The sequence below is a fragment of the Rousettus aegyptiacus genome, unplaced genomic scaffold, assembly GCF_014176215.1.
Source record: "Rousettus aegyptiacus isolate mRouAeg1 unplaced genomic scaffold, mRouAeg1.p scaffold_m13_p_6, whole genome shotgun sequence".
Classification (NCBI taxonomy): Eukaryota; Metazoa; Chordata; class Mammalia; order Chiroptera; family Pteropodidae; genus Rousettus; species Rousettus aegyptiacus.
Genome location: NW_023416309.1, coordinates 52,997,469 through 53,017,037, shown reverse-complemented (window position 1 = coordinate 53,017,037; position 19,569 = coordinate 52,997,469). Strand labels below are relative to the sequence as shown.

At 45.8% G+C, this 19,569-nt stretch overlaps 1 long non-coding RNA gene across 1 annotated transcript; it reads left to right on the top strand.

Annotated features, from left to right (window-relative positions):
* Positions 1-11,363: 11,363 nt before the first annotated feature.
* On the top strand, positions 11,364-17,722 carry LOC118603837. The gene is made up of 2 exons (XR_004951327.1): positions 11,364-12,323; positions 13,412-17,722. It is a non-coding gene; the product is annotated as an uncharacterized LOC118603837 (long non-coding RNA).
* The last annotated feature ends 1,847 nt before the right edge of the window (positions 17,723-19,569 follow it).

Below are 19,569 nucleotides of genomic sequence, written 5' to 3'. Positions count from 1 at the left end.
TAATTATCAATGTTTATTGAAGATCGAATCCAAAGGGAATTTTTATTCCTATTTCTTCCCTTGCTCAATTTGCTTTCTCCACTACATCTGCAATTTAAACTGAGAACATTCTTTGCGGAACTTTTTTTCTTTTCTTTTCTTTTCTTTTCTTTTTTCTTTCTTTTTTTCCTTTTTCTTATTCTTTTTTTTTTTTTTTTTTTTTTTTTTTTTTTTTTTTTTTTTTTGCTAAACAAAAGCAAGGAGGAAGCCGTTTCCTCTGGGACTAACAAAGCTCCTTCTGAGCCTTGTACTCCCCCAGGGACATCAAATGGGTTTGTCTAAAATGGAGATAAAAACCTGATAGAGTTGGCTTGATAAAGCTTTTTTGAATCATGTGGAATAGCAAGGAGCATGTCAGTCCTCGGTGGGCTTTTTTTCTCTCTAGGCCCTGGGACACCCATTTCCCAGGTGCTGTGGACTGAATGTTTGTATCCGACCCCCCACCACCACCACCACCAAAATTCCTGTGTTGACCCTAATGCGATGCTATTTGGAGCTGGGGCTTTCGGGAGGTGATTAGGTCACAAGGGTGGATCCCTCTTGAATGGGAGTAGTGCCCTTATAGAAAAAGACCCCAGAGAGCTCCCTTGCCCCTTTCACCATGTGAGGACACAGTGAGAGCAGCCATCTTTGAAATGGGATGTGGGCCCCTAGCAGAAGCCTTGATCTTGGACTTCCCAGTCTCCCGAACACATCCGTCTACAAGCCACCCAGGCTGTGGTATTCCATTGTAGCAGCCTGACTGGATGAAGACACCAGGCCTTCTGGAGTTCATTTTCCTGGATCAGAAACTTAAACAAGATCCCGGAGTCTCCTTTCTCTCTTACCGTCCAATCATCACCAAGTCTGTAGATGCCACGTTCTCAATGTTCTTTGACTCCGTGTGCTCTTGTCTTTCTTCAGCACCACCAGCCTGATTCGAGTCACCCTTATCTCTCATCTGGACCCTGGCAACAGCCTCTGATCTTGTCCATGACGAACCCATTGCTGACGCGGCTGCTGAGAGACTTCTCCAAGCACAAGTAGGCCATGTCTTTTCCCTGGTTAGGATGCTTTGATGGCTTCCCATCCTCTATGTATGCTAGTCCACTCTCATTGGTCTGGTGTGCACGAGCCCCTTCCGCCTCTCTCCCTGGTGCACACTCCGTGCTGGCCCTGTTGAACTATGTCATAAATGCACTGTATTTTCTCTTGTCTGCACACGCTACTTCCTCCACCTGCCCCCTCCCCCACCCCCAGCTCCTCCCGCACTGCTTTTGCCTGGCTGACTCCTCTTCATCTCCAGGCATCACCTTCAGCATCACCCTCCTTTACCGTTCTAGTCTGGTCCATGTACCCCTTCTAGATGCGACCATACAAATCCTGGGCCACCCTATCAGGTGCACTGCACTACAATCGCTTGTTCGATGGTTTAACTTGCTTATGGATTGAGTTTCTTGAGGACAGGAGAAGAATCTTGATTACCACTGTGTCCCCTGCCTCTGGCACAGAACCTGGTAAATAACGGTTATAAAAACAATTGTAATGGCTACCATTTACTAAGCGTTTACTGCATGCCAGGTACTGTATTATGGGCTTTATGTGTATTATCTCATTTAATTTTTGCAGTGGAGGCTGTGATCCCCTTTGAAGAATGAAGGACTTATTCTCCCAGATGCTGGGAACACTGCAGGAAGACCAATCTCAGCTGTCCCTTGGGGATTGGCTGACCTGAAGAAAACTGCCTTGGCCAAAGTCACAGCTCCTCCCAGGGGAACCTGTTTTCAGAGACTGACTTACGGAGCGGAACGTCATAAGGGCTCTGCCCTTTTGATCCAACTCGAGATGTCACTCCCGTGCTCTCCCAGCTCCAGAGCGCCCTCTGGGATTGGCTGCCGCTCTCCTTGGGACTGCATAGCAGTTCAGCTTCCCCCTGCCCATTCCTGTTTCCTGCTTCTCTTAGTGTAGCTGCTAAAAGTCCTTGTAGAGTCCTGCTTTCTCACTTGTTTCACAATCTGCTTCCCAAGAACCCAAATCTGGAACAGTCCCCTGAGCAAGCAGCCTTATGGGTAGGTATCATTATGATTCTCCCTTTACAGATGAAGCAATAAAGATTTAGAGATGCTAAGTAACTTGCTTACAAAGTTAGTTTCACAAAGCTCATGATTTGTAGCAGTGGGGTTTGAATTTAGGCAACTGGTTCTAGAGCCCATGTTATTAACCAGGCACTCAATAAGTATAATAAGTACAATTCAGAAACAAAACTTTGGGCCCAAGATTTTTCTTAGTGCCAAGGAAATGAGGGCAGCAACAGGTGCTGTGGAAGATCATGAGTGAGCCCTGTCGATTATGTGAACGGGCCTGGCTGATTCATAGCACAGGTCACAGTGTCTGCGTGATTTAATCTATTTCTAATGAAATATACGGTCTGGAATAGGACAACAGCCAGTTCTCCCTGATCTGTGCAGAATGCTGATCGGCCCATCATTTTGGTTTGTCTCTGGGACGTTATCAGAGATCAACACACACAGCCATGCACAGCTTCACCAACCAACCCTGCTCCAGGGGACCCTTCCACTGTAGACAGCCTAGACAAAGGGAGGCCAGGGCCACCTGGATGAATGCTATGGCCTCTCTCTAATGTCCTCATGGTCCAGTGCATGGGGAAAGACAGACCACAGCATGGGGTGTTAGAGCAGAGAGGGGACTAGGTGATGTCTGGTCTGGTTGTGCTGTAGAGACCACAATGATAAACTCTGGAAATACACCCTGGGGGAGGAGGAGGGGAGAATCAATATGGTTTAGCAGAGTTTCAGATTTCAGCACTAACTTTGCACTTATGTTTATTATTAAAAGTTACAGTCCATCCGCCCTATGCTCTCTGACCTCCTGTGGCAGGTACATCCTGTACCAGACCTCTGTGCCTTTAATCATAAACTATCCTGTTTTTCTATTTAACTGTCTACACTCTTCCCTGAAAGGATGACAGAAGCCATGAAAATGAGGAGTCTAGCTTTAAAAGCTAATTTAAAAAAATATATCAGGACTTGTGCTAAACATGTCAGGACCTGATCTTATTTATGCCACCCAGCAACCCTGGGAGACATTAAGCCCATGACACAGATGAGAAAACAGACTTAGAGATGTCAAGTAACATTGCCCAAGTTCACATGGCTGACCAACAGATAGAACCAGGATTGGAAACCAAGTCCGTCCGATTTCACAGCCTGCGCATAACTGTAAAGTCAAACACTCCTTTGCCTTTTGCTGCCTCTCTGAGCTCGGTGAGTCTTAGCTCAGCAGCTGTACTGGGTTGAATACTATTCCCCCCAAATTCGTATCTACCTGGAACCTCAGAACGCGACCTTACTTTGCAGATGGGATCACGTTAAGATGAGGTCACACTGGACTAGGGCAGACCAATGACTGGTGTCCTTGTAAGAGGAGGAAAACTTGGACACAGAGACACCGAGACACAGGGGGGCTGACACGTGATGGCAGAGGCAGAGATTGGAACGACGCGCCTACAAACCTAGAATTGCTGGCAAACACCAATGATGGGAGAGGCGAAGAAGAGTTTCCCCCTAGAGTCTTCCAGAGAGTATGGCCCTGCCAACACCTTCATTTCCAATGTCTGGCCTCCAGAACTGTGAGATAATAAATTTCTGTTATTTTAAGACACGCGTTTGTGGTATTTTGTTGAGTCAGCCTGGAAAAAAAAAAAAAACGAATACAAAAGAAAAGAAAAGGAAAGAAAAGAAACAAATATGGCAGCCAGACTATCAATCACTGCTATAATCCATAACAAGGACCACCCTTTAGAACATAATCGATAAATTCTTTCATTCATCCCTCATCAAGCACAGGAGCACGGACAGGAAGCCTTTCTCCCCATCTCCCCACTAGGCAAAAATCACTCCTCTTCCGGGCTGAGGAACTATCTCCCCTGAAAAGTACTAAACCCTTGATTCACGTGAAGTGAAACTCTTACATGTATTTTTTAATTTTCTTTTTTTCCCCTTCTAGTAATCCTCTAAGTCTTAAAATCAGGTTTCAGCCATGTCACTCTGGCTAAACAGAAATGAATTGATAGCTGATCAAGCCAAATATCAACATATAGTAATAGAAATGTAGGAAGGTTGTAAAAAATGTATAGTTACCCATTATTCATTCATTCCAGCGAACACGTGGGTCCCAGGCTTATAATGATGGAAGGAATGTAGGCTTGGTCCCTTTGATGGAAGTAAGAGCTCCGTGAAGAGTTAAATTACATTACAATCTGGTCAATGCTGTTGCAAAGAGAAAATATTCTCAGACCCTAAAGGATGGAGCAATCAGCCCAGCCCTGTGAGTCTGGGAAGGCTTTGGGAATGAATGGATGTCCGCGTTGGAAAAAAAATTTTAATCAATAATACAGGTGTATGGTACAGAACTCAAAAGGCACCAAAGTACCACAAACTGGGTGGTTTAGAACAAGAGAAGCTTATTATCTTACGGTTCTAGAAACTAGAAGTCCAAGATCAAGGTGTCTGCGGGGTTGGTACCTTCTAAAGACTGCAAGGGGAAAAATGTGTTCCACGCCTTTCTCCTGGTTTCTAATGTTTTGCTGAGAATTGCTTACTGTGTCCAAATTTTCCCTTTGTATAAGGAGACGTGTCATATTGGATTCTGGGCCCACGCTACTGCTCCATGACCTCATCTTTACGAACTACATCTGCAGTGACCCTATTTCCAAGTTCCATCCTAGGACTTTGACAACATGAATTTTGTGGATCACAATTCAACCCATAACAGATCCTCAGTGAAAGATAAATCTCCTTCCCTCTGATGTTCCCAAGCCATCCAGGTCCCTGCTCTAGAGGTGACCCGCATCCCCAGAGTCCTCCAGGTATTTACCGACATATACATGCAGTGCACATTCTTGGCACTTGGAAATGCTCACCTAATAATACCCCTGTGAAATTTGCCACGTCGGTCCATACAGATCTTTCTTCTTCCTGTAAGTGGCTGTTTAGGAGTCCATAATTTATTTAACTGGTACCCTATCAATAGACATCTAGGTAGTTTTAAGACACCTGTGGTCTTGTTTCCCAAAGATGAGATGTGAATAACGTTAAATCACCGTTAACTGTAAAATGTGGTACCTGATCCTTGCCATGTTATCGGATTTTTTTTCTCGCTTTGGAATTAGGACCGCCGTATTTATCGAGCATCTACTACTACTGTGTATTAGGGACTGAAATGCAAAGATAAAGTGGATGACCACCGGGTTCCCCTGCCTCCTGGGAGTGTCCCGCTGGTTAGGGAACATCTTCCAGAATCAAAGCTTTTCCCTGCTTCGGTGTTTCTGTGCCACCTCTCAGCTGCTGGACACGCGGTCTCCCGCTGCCGTGCTCGAGGGCACGATTTTCTCTCCCCTTCGCAGGTCGTGGTGAGTAAACCTCTCAGCCCACTTCTCTGAAGCCGTTTCCATCTTACACAAAGTGGGTTGTTCGCTTCGAAGGGCTCTGTTCGTTTCTCTCCTTGGATCCCCCTGGAAACTCGGCCTCCCTAGTTTAATGATTATTTTGGTGGTTGTTGGTGTTTAAAGAGCACATTCTTCGCCCCAGACAGGCCAAACTGGTTTAGTCTTTTATCGCTTTTCACTAACAAAAAGAAACGGTATTCTCAGTAACTAGAGAGGAGTGGTTGGCACTATTTCCTTTATTTATGTTTGGATTTTTAAAGTACATAAATAAAATAGAAAATATATATCTGTTTAAAAGTCTGTTTTAAATTGAAAAACTCTCCTGTAGATCACGCATTTCATCAGTGAGTCTTAATCTGGCCATTCCTTACATTCTTTAGGGTTGTTCCTACAGGGCTATAAGCTACACCTTAACCCACTTGCACCTGGGAAAGACTCATTATGATTTTCCCAAATTCCTCTGTTTCTCAGATCAGTTTTATTCAAAACCTAGGGATTACCCATCTAGCTTTGCTGTGCTGTTGATTGGCTACCAAATGCCAGGACTGGCTGGTGAACTAGAGCAGGTGGTATTTGCCTTTATGGTGTTTATAACCTGGGGAGGCAGCTTGTGTCCTCTGGGGACAGGCTTGGTCCCCTGGGAGTCAATTCAGTATTCCAGGCCCATAGCAGCAGGCTCATAAAGGTACATTTGAAAGTCGGAAAAAGCAAGCTCCTGCATAATCTCAACCTAACTAGATAATTGGTGCCAACCATTGGGACGGCTAACTCAAAAATTTGCAGCTTAATGGGAGAAAAGTTGCAGAGCAGTTAATTTACACTAAAGTAATAATAACAACAGCAAACACTTATACGGAGCTTTCTATGCACTAGGCGCTCATAATCTTAATTCATTTAATTCTTGCAAGAACCCTAAGAAGAAAATGTTAGTGTAATCCCTGCCATGGCCTGTCGAAATGTTCATGTCCCTCCCAAAATTCATATGTTGAAACCCTAAACCCCAAGGTGATGGTACAAGGAGGTGGGGCCTTTGTGAGGTGATTCGGTCATGAGGGTGGAGTCTCATGAATGGGATCAGTGCCCTTATAAAAGAGGCTCTAGAGAAAACTCAACTCCTTGCGCCGTGCAAGGACACAGCAAGAAGGTGCCAGCTGTGAACCAAGGAGAGGTCTTGCATTAGAATGTGACCGTGCTGGCACGTCGATCTTGAACTTCTGGCCTCCAGAACTTTGAGAAATAAATTTCTGTTAATTATAAGCTACCTAGCCTGTGGTATTGTGTTATAGCAGCCTGAACAAACTAAGACAGTCCCTATTCACAGATGAGAAACAGAGGTTCAGAGACCTCAAGTAACTTACTTGAGGTCACACAGTAGGAACTGTCAGAGCCTGGATATAAGCCCAGGTGAACTGGCTGCAGAGGGTGGGCTCTTAACCAGGCCATGCAACTTCCGGGGACTTCTGCAACTTAATGGTCACCTTACCCAAGGCCAACCTTCACCAAAGCAACCTACTTCTCCATGTGAAAGCCCAGGTGCTTGTTTTTGCCTCTTAAGTCACTCTACAAACACAGTCTGTAAGATATGAAATTGTCCGTAGGACATTTTAATAATGAAACCTGCAACTGGCATACTTGAATTTCGCTCGCTAATGTAGGACTCCCCAGTCTGCTGTAAACTGCTTACTGGTTATGGGTGTCTCCCTCTTTAAACAGAGAGGCCAGGGATGAACTTGTCTCTGTTTTTCTTCCTTCTGTCCACCTGTGGCGCCTCCGTCCAGCACAGTAGCTGGTGAGCAACAGCCGTCTTGGGGAGGCTACCCTCCCTGAGTTCTGTCCCACCCACTGTCTCGTCCTAGCAAGACTGTCCTGACCACAGCCCTGTGCTAAGGCGTCTATGTGTTGGACCACGTGAACCTTGCCTCCCCCACATGTCTGGGCTAGGGGTGGATGCCAGGAAGCCAACCCATAGGCTGCGATGATGTGGGAAAAAAGATGAGCAGAGCCATCGTAGTCTGTTCTTAGGAATATGAAGTAAGAAACATGGAAAGAACTGGCAGAAGACATGAGGCATTTAGCTGAGTCACAAGAAAGGGAGAAGAGTGAAAACTTAAGGACACCTGATACCGAAGTGCCCAGGTGGCCTTGGCTCCAGGACACCCTCCAGCTCTTGTCACTAGGATGCTAGCAGGGCTGTGGCCACTGTTCTTGATTTCCGAGCCCGAGTTCTTTTCGTGGCAGCCAGACTCCAAGAGAACCATCCCCTCCTATTACTCGCCCCATGTGGGTGATGTGGGTACTCACCCTGCCACACTGAATAAGGCTGACTCGTGTGACTGATAGGATTTCTGGAAGAGACGGTGCATGGCTTCCAACACAGAACATAAAAGACACTGCAGAGTCTAACGTGGTCTCTTAAATGGCTCCTGTGGGGGGAAGCCAGTCATCATGTTGTGAAGCCGCTCAAGCAGACTTGTGGAGAGGCCCATACGGGGAGGAGCTGAGGCCTCTCCCCAACGCCCAGCACCAGCCTGTGAGTGAGTCACCTGGGAAGTGGAGCCTCATGTCCCAGGCAAGCCTTCGGATGACTGCAGACCTGGCTGACACCTTGACTACTGAGCCGAAGCCACCCAGCTAAGCTGCTGTTGTTTTAGGCCACTAAAATTTGAGGCAATGCATTATGCAGCAAATAGATAACTAATACATCTTTTTATTTCTGTACGATAAAAATTCCTCGTGTTAGCTTATATAAAAATATTTACTATTCAGTCACTGCTGCCTTGTGCGGTGGTAGGTTCCCATCCACATCCTGCGGCAGCTTATACCTTAGAATTACCATCGGGTCCACTGGAAGCACAGGATATAAATCCCATTCTCTCTGTCTCTCTGTCTCTGCCTCTCTCTGTCTCTCTCTGTAATATATACACCAATAACACATTGTATATTATTTAATGTGTTACAGTTTTCGAAGATCTTTTCATATACATCTCATTAGATTCTCTTAGCAATTGACAGGGATATGTAATTCTACATCTCAGATTTACTTACAGCTATAGAGGAACTTTACACCGAGAACTTTTGCATTTATACACGGATAAAGCACTTTTTGCTCTTCCTTCACATAATGTACAAGATCAACAGATTTGCTTATTCGACAAATATTTACTGACTTCCTGCTACATGTAAGGAGTTATAAGACACATAGAAAGGAAGGAGAGCAACAGCCGTCCTGCTTGATCTTGCCTTCATGGAATTTATAATCTAGGAGGAGCATTAAAATGTGTACGTAAATAACCGAAATACTATGCAGACACTTCTAAAGTCTCCATACCCAGAACTGAGCACTGGCCTTGTCCTAAGTATTGCACTAAAAGCTTTAAATGAATGATCTTCCCAGCTGGAATGCGACATCCTGAAGGACAGGCGTGTGTCCTGAACGCTCACACCTGGAACGCTACTCGGCACACAGGAAGTATGTATTTAGTGAATCTCAATGAATCGTCACAGCCTTACGAAAAAAGCAGAGTAGCCGAACAGTTAGTGCATAGTTCTAGAATTCGTCTCCCGGACTTGGATCCTGGTTCCATTACTTGCGGGGGAGGGGTCTTGGAGAAATCACTGACCCTCTCTGTGACTGGGTTTCCTGAAATGAAACACGAGGATGATAATAGTACCTAGCGGCAGTACCTGCTGGTGGTATGTCACAGAGTCATCGGGAGGATCATATGGGGTAATTCACGTAACACACTGGGAACGACGCCTGACACGTGATGAGCGCCGAAAGGCCGACTCCACCGCTGCAACGATGATTCTCATTCTACGAAGTGACGGAGGCTTGGAGATGCTTAGCGAGCCTCACCCATGCTTGTAACCGTACCGTGCAAATATTTCCAAAAAAAGGGTGATAAATGAAGGCAGACCAAGATTTGTGTCAGTATATGTAAAGATAAGGAAGAGTTAATTCACATCTGAAGACCACGATCCAATTAGTGGAGAATCTCCTTTGAGAACAAGTAGGTTCTAAACCAAGGTCAACTGGATTCTGGCCACAGGTCGTTCTCACTACTTCCCTTATTAAGGTGGGTCCTTCCTGGCAGAGAAGCCCAGCGGGGTGGGGGAGAGGGGCTTCCTGTTGGAGCAGCCATTTTGCAAAGAAAGACTCACCAAGCAGTTTATAGCACCATTTAGCTACACCCGGGATAGCAGGATTACTAACCACGCCGTCTGCTGATGTAAACTCTATTTGGATACAATAATGTTTTTAAATAACCTCAAATACAATTACCGCCCTGAAAATGGGGACGGTTGAATGACTTGAGAAATATCATTCAGATAGTTCATTAACTAATTACAGAGTTCCACAAACAGCGTGTGCCAGGCAGGGGCTGTGGGGATGAGTCATGGAGCTGAGATCAGGGGCCAGAGGGGGCTCCGTGCTCTCTTGTGGCGCCAGCATCTGGAGGTGGCATTCTCGACTGACACAGAGGGACTCGTCCCCTCCTTGCTGTCTCCCTAGCATTCGTGGGGAGGTGCTACTGGAGACCTAGAAATACTTCCACGCCTGGGGCCACCCACAGGGCTTCGAAAAGCTCTAACTCCTCTCCCTGTTCAGTCCACTTCTAACTGAAGACGGAGCTGAGAGAGGTCAGGGCTGGCAGGAGGGTCACTCATTTAGCCAATCAATCTGTTGTCTTCACAGTCTGGAGTACTGTGTGGAAAAATGTTTACTTGGAGCAAGAGGGCACCTCTGCCCTACTTCTTGGGGAGCCCTTGCCATCTCCCAGTGGGAGGAACTTGAATTCTTAGTACATAGGACAGGGGTGGCCATCCTGAGGCAGAGCTGGTCGCATTGCCCCATTCTGGAGTTCTAAAATTTGTTCGAAGTTGTCAACGTGTTTGTAAAGCAGTAGGAGGCCTGCAGCCTTGGGCAAGTTACCCTTTGAAACTGGGTTTCCTTGGCTGTAAATGGGGGTGATGTTAGTGTCCTCCTCAAAGAGTTATTGGATCAAATGATGTAAAGGATGTCAAGTTTTTAGCATAATGCTTGGCAAGAAGCCAAGGCCCCAGTAATTATGAGCGATTATTCTTACTGTCATCTGACCACGTGCTCAGCCTCACTTCATTCCTCAGAGGACAGATTCAGACCTCTGCTCCCTCCCCCTGCCATGTTCCCTCTGTCAGCATCCAGGCCCTCTTGACATTTGGCCTGCCTCGTGACAGTGTTGAAGACTGACAATTCAAAATTCTTTTCCCTAAACTTTTAAAATCAATGACAGTTGCACGCCGTCTCCTAAACAGCAAAGGTCCTGCAATGACTCCAGCTTAAAATTGACAGACGCCCCCCCCCCACACACACACACACATACTCACACATGCACCCATTCGTTTAGAAAAAAGCATTCTTTAAGAGAAATATAATTGAGCCTATTTTTTTATTTTCCTCCAAAGTGAATGCCAGACATTTCTGGGGCCAAAGACAGAATTAGCATTTCTCAGCCTAGTAAACACACCCATCTGGATTCAGCACAGGAAAGGTTCGTACATACTCCAACCCTTTCCTGGAATCAGCTGGAAGGATCTGGGCCTCGAGCTTGGAAATTAAATTCCGGAAGTGATTTTTCCACCCTGGAAGCTGTTTCAATTACAGCTTCTTGCAGACGAACCTCGAATAAGCAGCAATCTCACATGCCCTGGCACTCTAATGAGTCTGCACAACGAAGAGGCCACCTGGAGGCTCCGAACACGACCGCCGGACAGAGCGACACACCTGTTCTGAGAGCCCGCGATATGGCAGACATCAGGTGAGACTGAGCAACCGTTAGGGGGCCCAAACCTGAGCTCCATCCTTAAGAACTTATGGTCCAAAGGGGAAGACGTATCTCAACGTCATACGCTAGGATCCTTGTAACAGGCTGTCAGCTCGGGTGCTGTAAAAACATTAGCCCAGCTTGGGATTGAGGATGTGATGGATGTCTGAGTTGAATCTCCAAGATAAGCAATAGTCAGTTGTGTAAAGAAAGGTGGGAAGGGCATTTCAGGCAGAAGGAAGGGCAAGCCAAGACCCAGAGATCTGGAGGTGGGTGTGTGTGTGGGCAACTCCAGGCAGCCCAGCATTCAGGTGCAAGGAAAAGGATTGGCAGAAGACCGGCTGGTTAAACTTTGCCCACCACCATCATTTTTAGCATCTAGAATCTACCCTAGGATCATGTCTCCAAGACATCAGATTTCTAGGCCATGAGAATTGGAGCGTGATGAGCCCTCCCAAGATGCTCCCGGGACAAGCACTTGCATTTCTGGGCTCCATCCAGAGCATGCAATGGGGCCTAAGTGTTAGAATTTGGGTTTAGTGGGTGGCAGGTCAGCCAGTCCAGGAGGCTGAGGTACCAGAGCCCAGGGGGAAACTCCAGGACACAGCAATCAATCCAGACAGATCTTGGCTGTAGGCCACAGGAACAAGATTCAGAGCAGTTTCAGAGGTCATTAGGCAGCTGGCAAAGGGACAATCTGATAGCAGATGCCACTTTGCTCAACATTCCTCTGGTGTGGAAGGCTTAGGAGAAGACGGGGCCTGGCTTGTAAGCCGGTCTTGCACTTTTTCGTTTTTTTGTATCCTACGCAATTTAGGTGAAGGGTGCTTAGTAGGGAGGGCTGAACATACAAAACTTGCAGCATCTGGCTGCCATCAGCTCAGCCATTGGAACCCCCGCTGACAGGGAACCAGACGGACCTGAGTTCAAGTCTTACCCTTGTTGTTTGCTGTGGGACTTAAATTACTGAACTTCACAAAGGACCAGATTCTCTGCTGTCAAAATGGGGACGCTGGAGCTCACCGGCTGTTGTGGTGAGATCTAGCATCACAGTGGGTGTCGAATAACAATGGGTTTTATCTAGGTGCCTCTGGATCATCTTGAATTGCTGAGGTTATACGGGGGGGGGGGGGGGGGGGGGATACGGACGGACTGCACTACCCTGCAGTTTGGAGCCCTCTCTTAACGGTGCGTGGTGGGCGATGGGGTCGAATCTGTCATCGCACCCTTAGGAAGCCAGACTTGGTTGGTCCCGGAGGACCTCCGATGGGCTTTTTTCCTCCTTCCTGCTTCTGCCGAGATCCGCTCTGACTCCAGCAGCCTCTGCCCACCCTCTCCACACGGAGCTGCCAGAAAAAGGGCGCCCGGCTCGAAGTGACGCAACCTGGGTTTTCGTTCACCATCTTCATAGAACTCGTTGAGACTAAACATTTCCACTGCCCCTCCAGGTTTCAAAATCCAAGAGGGAATGATTACAGATTATTAACGAGTTTGTTTTTTATAATAGAAATAATGCAGATTCAAGGTTAAAGTAAAAAAACAACCCTAAATAAGACAGGACACTGGGGTCGAGTTTTTTTTTTTTACTTCTCTTGCCCTCAGCTGCCTAATCTGTAAATGAGAGATAATAGTAATACTTTCCTCCCAGGATTATTGTGGAGATTAAATGTCGGCATTTGGAAAATGCTTGGTGCGATGCCCGGGAGACAGCAAGCCCCTGACATATATTAGCGCTTACCATCATAGCCATTCTACTTCCAGAGATGACGTAGGATCCTTTTCCAGAAATAGCCCATGCTTACAAGAAAACATATTTACATGCACATGCACACAGAGAGATGTTATATTTTGCAACTTACTGTTTTCACTTAATAATAATCTTGGGCGTTTCCATATTTAATGTATATTGATTGCCAACATTCTTTTAAAACAATGGGTGGTATTTCATTGAATGGGTGTACCATAATTTATATGACTGAAGGAGAGTGTTTAAAATACATGATTACATATTTGTTCAGAGGTCTTATGTTTGGAAATATATGCAATCACATTTGAATAATTCAAACATCCTTTTCAACATTTACAAATTATTATAAACTTGACCCACATTGTGTACCAACAGCGCTGCTGAGAGACAGACTGGAACCTCTGTGGACCAGACTGGACATGCCTAATGGGGGCGGCTCAAAACCGTGTATGTTGCTATACTTATTCCAGATTAATTTGGAACAGAACAGAATGTTAAAGGAGGTGTAACAGTTGTTTGTTCAAGCTTTTAACTACAATATAAAAGGACCAGTGGTTTTACTACTGTTTTTCCATTTGGCTTCCCGGCACCGTGAATTCAATCAGCGTCCCACTGTTCAGAAGCGTTTTGAAGTGTGCCGAGTCTTAATTGAAGTGGAGTGCCTGAAACCAGAGTTAATACCACAAGCAACAGGGAGTCGAATTTATGGAGGTAAACTGTTGTTAGCTCTGCATTTCAACTACTGTTGGCTCCTGGGGTCAATTAAATTCTGATAGTAGACTGGGTGGTTGGGAGCCGGATTGGGCCAGAGCTGCAGCTCTAGTGATTCTGCTGAGTTTAGAGTTCCCTTGGGGTCCAGGGGCCCCGGCTGGATAGCACCTGGCATGTGAAGGCTACTGAACGCACGACCACGGTTCTGGGAGCTAGAGATACATTGGACAAGATGAGACCGGGTCCCCGTCTGGTAAGATTCTAGTTGAGGAGACTGACATAAATAAGCAAGCAAACGAAATAGAGCTTGTGATTACACCAATAAGGAAATGAACAGTGATAAAATAGAGAGTAACTGGGAGAATCCACTTTCCGTGTTTGGTCAGGGAGGGGACATGAGAGGCGAGATTTGACAGATGAGAAGGACTCAACTCCAGGAGGAGCTGAGAGAGATCACTCTAGGCAAAAGGAAGACCAGGGGCCAGGTCCTGGGGTGGGGAGGAGCTGGGTTCGTTTGGTGAGCTGAGAAAAGCCCAGGTGGCTGGATGACAGTGAGGAAGAGGGGGAGAGGCGATAGCAACGGGTCCATATCTGGCAGGGCCATCTAGACCACAGCCAGGAATTTGGGTTTGTTCTCCATGTTACGGGAGGCCACAGAAATTTTAAGCAAAACAGCAATGTAGTCTGAGTCCAATCTTTTCAGAAAGTTCACTTGACTGCTATGTGGAGAATTCATTGAAAGGAAGGAGACCGGTGGAGAAGACAGTGGCTGTCTTCCCTGAGAGAGGGCATGGCGACGAGGCAGTGGTCATGGCAGCAGGTGGACAGCCTAGTTATAAACCCCCTCCAGCGGCTCAGAGCCCTCTGGAGGCTCCGGGATACAGAGATTCTCCAGGGAGTCCCTATCAACCCACTCGCCAATCACCTACTGAGCATTTGTCTGACACAGAGAAATATGGCTGGTCAGTAGGGGTTATAGGACACATTCAGACAGACATTCGTCTCACTGGGTAGCCCAAATGCCCCCTCAGGACAAGTTAGATTGTAAGATGCCAGGCCTCAGGCACTAGTGACCATGAGCTTGAGAGTTAGGGCCAGACCAAGGGAACCCCTCAGAGCCAAGTGCAGGGTTGGTGCAGGTCAGAGAAAAAGGGAGGATGGTCAAGCATTCTCCTGGGAGGGAGCTGGCCTGCTCTTTGTTACCATTTTACAGGAAGGGACTTAGGAAAGAGAGCCCTCCACCATACCCCGTGGTCCCTTTTACGCAGTGACTCTGTCTGTTGGCAAATGTGGCCCACTCCAGAGAAACTTCTGTGAACAGCAGGGTGGAATCAGGTGTGGGCATCAGGCGTGGGGTGGGAGGAGGGCAGGAAGGAACCCTGCATTCCTCCCCCTAGAGAACAATTCGCTTCGAACAGGGCAGCTCTGGTTTAATGTTTTAAAATTTAAATCGTCACAGTTCTTGGGGTTTAATAAACACCCCCTAGCTTCCTTCCCCTTCCCTTCAAGCAGCCCACAGTCTTCTCTGAAGAAGGGCTTGCCCAGACCTATTGGTCATAACAGGTATTCTTAGCCTTAGTCTCTCCCGGGTGGGAGAGGGTGGCTGGGTCCTTAGGGACAGAGCTCCCCCTGCTGGTTCATGAGCTGGAGTTGAACAGCCCCTTTCTATGGTGACATCAACTTCAAATAATTGACTTCAAACAATTGTGGTCATCATAATCTACAACGAGCTGTTCTTGATATAGTATCATTATCTATTGCTGTGGATTGATAATGTTAATAGGAAGTATAGCAAGGGCTCTGGAGTCAGCCTGGGGCCCTGCCTAGTAGTGACCTTTGGTGTATTAATCTCTGCTAGCCTGTCTTCTTATCTGCAAAATGGATATAATAATACTGTATCACTCCGGGTCCAGTTGGGAAAACAGAAATTACACTAGTTGAACATGTGTTGGAGGGCTGAATGGGTAGCTACCCTCTTTGGGAAGAGGTTGGGCTGATCGGAACCATTTTGGTCATCTATTGCTGCATTACAACTCACCCCAAAGCTTAGAAGCTTAACATTCTCTGGGGAGGCCAGACAGGTCTTCTGCCGGTTTCACCTGGGGTTAATTCATGCTGCAGTCTTCAGCTGGAAGGTCAGCTGGGACATCTGGATGGTCTGGTCTGCATGCCTCCTTCATCCTCACAAGCTAAACTGGGCTCCCTCATGTGATACTGGCAGCAACTGTCCAAGAGAACAAGTCCCAAATCACAAGTGCTCATCCGCTCTCTGCTTGCCTGTTAGGATCACCTGGCCTAACCAGAGTCATGGCGGAGGAGGCTATATGAGGGCATGGATTTCAGGAGGCCTGATCAAGGGTAGCTGGTGTCACGATTAGTCACAGGAACCTGCAAGTTTGGAGGAGGGGGCTCCCTGCTATTGGGAGCTTGGAGGAGGAGGGTCTCATGGAGCTTAGACACCTGAAGAGTGGGTGCCACCTGGCTGTGCAAAGTGAAAAGAAGTTGGAAACTGGAACCATTTGCTGTTGGGGTCGAGAATCAGCAAGTGAATAAGAAGGAATAAGTCCCTTCTCTGTTCTGTAAACTCCCCCTAGTGGCCCCTTATTGGCCAGCCGACCAAGGAGAAACGTGGCTTACAGACCCCCAGCCCTGGCATCACAGAGCATGGGGTAGAAAGACGGCGCTGAAACAAAATCTCACTGCCTCGCAGGCTTGTTGAAGACCAGGATTGTTTGCACAGTGTTCCACCCAGGTGCAAAGTTCAATAGGCATAACTATTTTTATTATTAACTCTTTCTTATTTTAAAGCATAATTGCACTGAACTCTCATTATACTAGGTAGGTGCCATGCAGTGGGATAAAATTTGGAAAAAACTGAGGTTTTATTCTATCCCAATACTTTCTTACTGCCTTTTGACCCTGATCCGTAGAGACAGTAACATTTACCATCTTAGGGGGAAAGTGTCTGGGGCTAGGCCTGTCCTCGAAGTCCACAGAGCTTCCGAGTGGATTTTTCAGACATAAACCAAGACAGTGGTCCTGACGGCCACACCTTTCCATCACACAAGCTGGGCTCGTTGAGTGAGGAAAGGGTCCCGGAGGTCTCGGACCCTAAGGGGCATGGCTCAGAGAACAGCTCACACCACAGGCGCAGAGCAGGAAGGGAGGGATGAGGTCCCGGGGACAGTTTTTTTCCTGTCCTAGAGAAGATAATAGTGACGAACTAGCAGGAGAGAAAGAATCAGAGGGGCTTAACTGGATCTGACATGCTGGGCCTGAGAAGCCCACGCTCTGCCCCCTCCAGGCGTTTCGAGCACATGAGTTGCAGTGGGTGTGCCGAGAGAGGAAAGGTCTATGTACTGTCCCCAAGAGCTGGGAAGAGCCTCATCTGTGTGCAGCAGAACAGACAACAGGCTGAGTGGGGAAGTGAAAAGAACTGAATCAAGGAGCTATTTACAAAGGTGTGGGCAGGGTTCGTAACAGAGCAGGAGGAGTTGGTACATACCCTGGTGCTAACGACAGCCAGGAGCTATTAACTATCGCTTTTAGCCTGATGAAGCAAGACGAAGAACCAGTTACTAGAACCTGGTGAGCTGTATGTTGAGGGCTGCCAGACAACAGTTATGATTTGGGGGACACAGCCAGCTCACTGTGGCGACTCGGCAGGCAGAGTTGGGGAATACTGTCCTCCTTCTCTTCCTTCCTGCTAGTATAAGAGTTGCCAGGTTGCATGGGAAATACTTAAGCTAAAATACTGTTGTTTATCTGAAATTCAAATTTAACTGGGTGTCCTGTATTGTATCTGGCAAGACCAGCCAATATTCCCCCTTGGCTAAATCCAGAGAGAAGCCAGAGTCCAGGACAACTTACTGATGCAGCCACAAGGGTCTCCTTGGGTTTTATCCTTCAGCTAATGAGAATGAAAGACTTTCAAAAAAAAAAAAAAAAAGATATATACTTTATTTAATATTCATAGCAACATAGTAACATTTACCATTCATAACAGCATAAAATAAACATTAAGAATGAATAAATTGCAATGGTCACACAATGGAATATTATATGGCAGTGAAAATCAACTACAGCCACATGCGACAGCATAATTTTTTTTTTTTAAGTTTTCACCAGTCTCAGTTTATTGGTGGATTTTTTGGTATAAATTTCTTAAATATTTAAATTAAAAAGTCAAAGCATATTTAATTTATGTAGGTACGTATCTTAATTAAATGTAATGGACATGACATTTCATTTTTAAGATTACTATATTGCAGAATTTGTCTCAATCTCTTTGTATCACTTATATATTTAAGTAGGAAGTTTTGTGTTATCTGTTTCTTTTCAACAGAATAGTTTTCTTTACATGATTGTCTCCTGTTCATTTTTTAGCATATTTTTATGAAGGTATAACTGACATGTAGTTATGTAACTATCACAAAATCGATAAAGTTCTAGCACACCCTAAAATCTCCCCATACCAGAGTCAACTCCTCCTCCAGCCTTCAGCCTCTGGCAACCACTGATCTGTTTTCCATTCCTACTGTTTTGCCTTTTTCAGAATTTCTTATGAATAGGAGTCAGACAGTATATGGCCTTCGAACCCGGCTCTTTGCATTTAGCATAATGCATCTGAGATCCATTCCTGTCGTTGCATGCCTGTTTTATTCCTTTTCATTGCTAAGTGTTATTCCATTGTATGGATGATGTACCAGTTTGTTTATCCATTCATAAGTTTAAGGACATTTGGGATATGTATCAGCCAGGGTTCTCGACAGATCCACTATATACACACACATGTATATACATGCATACATACATCTATAACTCTATATATATCATGTACATCGATATTAATATCTATCTATGAAGATTTTTTTTTAGGGAATTGGCTCATGTAATTGTAGGGGCTGGTAAGTCCAAAATCATGGGGTAGGCCAGCAGGCTGGGGACTTAGGCAGGACTTCTGTTACCTTTTGAAGGCAGAATTCTTTCTGTTCCAGGAAACCTCAGTTTTTGCTCTTAAGATCTTCAACTGATTTGATGAGGCCCAGTCACATTATTGAGTGTGATCTCCATTACTTAAAGCTAACTGTAAATTTTAATCACAACTATAAAATCCCCCCACTGCAACATCTGGACTAATGTTTGGCCTAAATGAACACCATAGTCCAGCCAAGTTGACAGATAAAACCATCATAAGATATTTTCAGTTTTTGGTGAATATGAGTAACTATAAACATTCCTGTATGAGTTTCGTGTGGACATGAGTTTTCATTTCACTTGGGTAAATAACTTGGGGAGCAAGATAGCTGGATCATATGGTAAGTACATATTCGATTTTATAGGGAACTGCCAAACTGTTTTCCAAAGTGGTTAAGGGGATGAGGAATTAAGGGCGAGTCTCTTAACTGGTGACTGTGTCCATGTTAGGGTCCAGGTCTAACTGAGATCAGGGAGTCGAAGGACCACAGGCAGGAAGAATTAAGATCTCTGGAGGATAACGGCTTCCTGGCACCAGCTGTAACTGATCACAGGTTTGAGGACCCTTTACTTTTCACATTGATTAGAGGTTTGTGATTTTTCTAAATTGTTTATAAATGACTTTAGCACTGAAGCCTCTGATAGCAGAAGAGGCTAAGATTACCATGGGCTGTGTTTTCAACAAGTTTATGTTCCTCATCTAATTTCAAATTTAGATCGGCCTCTTGCCATTCGTCTTAGTTGCCTGACTTTATGAAAAGTAGGGCCTTTCATCATCTACAAGACACCCCCAGGCCTGAAGCTTAGTACTGGGGAAGGGAGGGTTTGTTTTCTCTCTGGTCCAG